This window comes from Amblyraja radiata, chromosome 20 (genome assembly GCF_010909765.2).
Source record: "Amblyraja radiata isolate CabotCenter1 chromosome 20, sAmbRad1.1.pri, whole genome shotgun sequence".
NCBI lineage: Eukaryota > Metazoa > Chordata > Chondrichthyes > Rajiformes > Rajidae > Amblyraja > Amblyraja radiata.
In genome coordinates, this window is record NC_045975.1 from 2,339,496 (window position 1) to 2,343,521 (window position 4,026).

At 45.8% G+C, this 4,026-nt stretch overlaps 1 long non-coding RNA gene across 1 annotated transcript in view; it reads left to right on the plus strand.

Annotated features, from left to right (window-relative positions):
* The window catches only part of LOC116984432, an 18,645-nt gene extending 16,768 nt beyond the window's left edge, over nucleotides 1–1,877 (plus strand). Inside the window, exon 3 of the long non-coding RNA XR_004415012.1 lies at nucleotides 1,867–1,877. This is a non-coding gene — a long non-coding RNA (uncharacterized LOC116984432). The remainder of the gene's footprint in view (nucleotides 1–1,866) is intronic.
* The last annotated feature ends 2,149 nt before the right edge of the window (nucleotides 1,878–4,026 follow it).

Genomic DNA, 4,026 nt, shown 5'->3' on the forward strand with positions numbered 1-4,026 from the left:
ACCCCCTGATCCCTTTAGCCACAAGGCCACATCTAACTGCCTCTTAAATATAGCCAATGAACTGTGTGGCCTCAACTACCTTCTGTGGCAGAGAATTCCACAGATTCACCACTCTCTGTGAAAAATGATTTTCTCATCATTATGATGAGACAGGAATGTGCCTTTCTGATTATGTCCCCATTCTCACCATAATTAATAACAAAGTTATGCCCTTTATCCTGTATCTGTACACTGTGGACGGCTCGATTGTGATCATGTATAGTCTTCCCGCTGACTGGATAGCACGCAACAAAAAAGCTTTTCACTGTACCTCGGTACACGTGGCAACAATAGACACACCTAAACAACTAAGTAAAAATACGTCTTGCAAGTTTTACATTCCTCCTCCACTGTCACAGCTTTGGAACAGGTCATAAAATGAAGCTCACCAGAAATTAACTGAAGTAAAGAATGTTAGTTTCAATAATGGTGACCAGAGGCTTGTGGTTAAAAACAAACCAGATTTATGAATGTCTTTTATAGAACGCAATCTGCATTCTTGAATGATCTGACTACAACAGACAATAGATTCAAGATTCAAGATTCAAGAGAGTTTATTGTCATGTGTCCCAGATAGGACAATGAAATTCTTGCTTTGCTTCAGCACAACAGAACATAGTAGGCATGAATAAATACAGAACAGATCAGTGTGTCCATATAACATTGTATAAATATATACACACATGAATAAATAAAACAGATAAATTGCAAATAAACAGATAATGGGCTTTTAATGTTCAGAGTTTTGTTTGAGTTGAGTTCAATAGCCTGATGGCTGTGGGGAAGAAGCTGTTTCTACACCTGGACGTTGCAGTCTTCAGGCTCCTGTACATTCTACCTGAAGGTAGCAGGGAGTTGAGTGTGTGGCCAGGATGGTGTGGGTCCTTGATGATGCTGCCAGCCTTTTTGAGGCAGCGACTGTGATAGATCCCCTCGATAGTAGGGAGGTCAGAGCCGATGATGGACTGGGCAGTGTTTACTACTTTTTGTAGTAAACCCTTTAGACAATAGGTGCAGAGTAGGCAAATAGACAATAGACAGTAGACAATAGTGCAGGAGATGGCCATTCTGTACCCTTTCGAGCCAGCACCGCCATTCACTGTGATCATGGGCTGATCTGACTATGTTAGTGATCCCAGACACACAAGGAATGTAGTTGCCTGAAATATCGAGTGAAAAAGCCGAGCAAACACTCATTGAACGCAAACGTTGAAGGCAGCATCTACTGGCCTTGTCAGTCTCACCCACGTCTTGTGAATAGATCAAATATACAATACCAACGGCAGCAGGGAAATAAATGATTTAATTTATTTTCACGGCCGTTAGTCGGGATTATAAATAATAACTGTAGATGACATGTGCATGTACCTTTAATATAGTTTACCTCATTACTACTAACCACTCCCCATATCACAAGTATAATTACAACCTCCCCACCCACTGATCGCTCTCTAGTTTCCGTGACAGACCACGTACAGCTAGTGCTTTCTGTAATGTTACAGTATGAATAAAAGAAGTAAAGCTACAGTGTGTTGATGACACATCCCACTAATGACACATCTTTACATGGTGTCAGAAGGGGGATGCGAACCCACACCAGGTTCCCTCAGCACCAGAAAGCTTTCGACATCCTAAAATCCAGGCTGATCAGTACCCCCACACTCAAATTGTTTGACCTGCAGCGTCCCATCATCATCACCTGCGACGCCTCTCAGTTCGGGCTTGGTGCCACTTGTCTACAACAGCTCCATAATAATAATAATAATAATAACTTTATTTATAAAGCACTTTAAACAACTGCAGTTGCCACAAAGTGCTGTACATGAGAACTCATGAACAAAAAGCTATTACAAACAATTAAAAACCATTAAAAACCGTAAAACGAAGGACTATAAAAAACACACTAAAAATTAAAAGACATTAAAAGCACTAAAAACAGGAGCAATGCCTCAGCCAGTGTCGAAAGCCAAAGAATAAAAATGTGTTTTTAGGGAGGATTTGAAGATGGACAGTGAGGGGGCCTGTCTGATGTGCAGCGGCAAGGTGTTCCAGAGTGCCGGAGCAGCAACAGAAAAGGCTCTATCCCCTCTGAGCTTCCGCTTAGACCTTGGTACCTCAAGGAGCAGCTGATCAGCTGACCTGAGGCACCGGGCAGGAGCATATAGGTGGAGCAGCTCAGAGAGGTAAGGCGGGCTTGACGGCTTGCAGCTGCCTGTTTCCTACGCGTCCCGTACCATGATCCCTGCCGAGCAACGCTATGCTCAGATCGAAAAGGAGTTGCTGGCTGTGGTGTTTGCCTGCTCAAAGTTTAAGGACTACATTCTTGGCAACACTTTCACCGTCGAAACCGACCACCAGCCGCTTGTCTCCATCCTGAACAAGCCGATCCATGTTGCCTCATCTCGACTGCAGCGCATGATGCTGCAACTCCAGCGTTTCACTTTCGAGATCGTCTATCGTAAGGGCAAAGACATGTTCGTGGCCGACACGCTTTCCCGCTAACGTCCACCGATCGCCACCCCTATGAAATGTCTGACCTGATGGTGCTCAATGTAAATATTGTCCCTTCGCAGCAGATGAAGTCCCTGGTCCAGCACACTGCCGATGATCCTGCCCTGCAACAGCTTGCTGCCATCATCCAGCAGGGCTGGCCCGACCGTCGTTCCCCTTTGCCGGCTGGTGCCGTGCCCTACTTCCTGGTCTGTGATGAGCTCGTGCTGCACGACGGCGTGGTTGTGAAGGGACACAAGGTTGTTGTGCCCGCTGCGCTGCACGACCACTATTTTCAGGCCGCTCACCGCGGTCATCCTGGGGCCGAGGACACATTGTCTCACGCCCAGTTTGCCTTTCGTTTCTAAGGGGAAGGATGTAGATGACATGTGCATGTACCTTTAATATAGTTACCTCATCACTACTAACCACTCCCCATATCACAAGTATAATTACAACCTCCCCACCCACTGATCACCCGCTAGTTTCCGTGACAGACCACGTACAGCTAGTGCTTTCTGTAATGTTACAGTATGAATAAAAGAAGTAAAGCTACAGTGTGTTGATGACACATCTTTACAATAACCAAGAGTTTAGTGTGTGGTGTCAAGCAGTGGGATCATTGGTCACAACGGTAGTGTCAGATGGGACCCTGACTTCACATTCATTTGTGAAGCTCATGTTCTAGCAGCAGAATTCGGCCATTTGGCCCATCAAGTCCATTCGGCCATTCAACCACGGCTGATCTATTTCTCCCTCTCAACCCCATTGTCCTGCCTTCTCCCCAGAACCCCTGGCACAGAGTCAATATCAATGATCAGGTGGAACATCTGACCTAAAGCATGTTACACTGGGGTGAGTTGAGGGGGCAGGACTATGTATGTAACTCAGCGGGACAGGTTGCATCTCTGGAGAGGGGGAGTGGGTGGCTTTTCCCATCAGGACCCTTCTTCAGGGTCTCAACCCGAAACGTCACCAATTCCATTTCCCCAGAGATGCAGCCTGACCCGCTGAGTTACTCCAGCATTTTGTGTCTATCTTCGGTTCAAACCAGTATACGCAGTATACAGAGGACTATGTGTGTAATCATTTGGAGAAAAGATAAATAATTGAACATGACGCCATAGTTGTGTCAAGTTGACCCAAGTTAACCATGGAAGATCTGGCAAACTTGTCACGGAGCGGAGCGGAACTTCTGGCGCTTGGATGGGTGTAGGTTTAACGGAGAGAGCCTGCATAGCTCGTAAAAGGAAGGTCACATTCAGTAAACTCAATTGAACCAAATTAAAACAAAGGTTTAGGGACAAGGAACTTCAGATGCTGGAATCTTGAGTAGAACACAAAGTGCTGGAATAACCACCAGACTCAGGAACAGCTTCTTCCCCTCTGTTATCGGGCTTCTGAACAGTCCTTCCATAAGCTAGGGTACTGTCCGATTCACCTCTACCCCATTGCGGACATTGGACTTTGCCTGTGGAACTGATGCGCTACAACGCT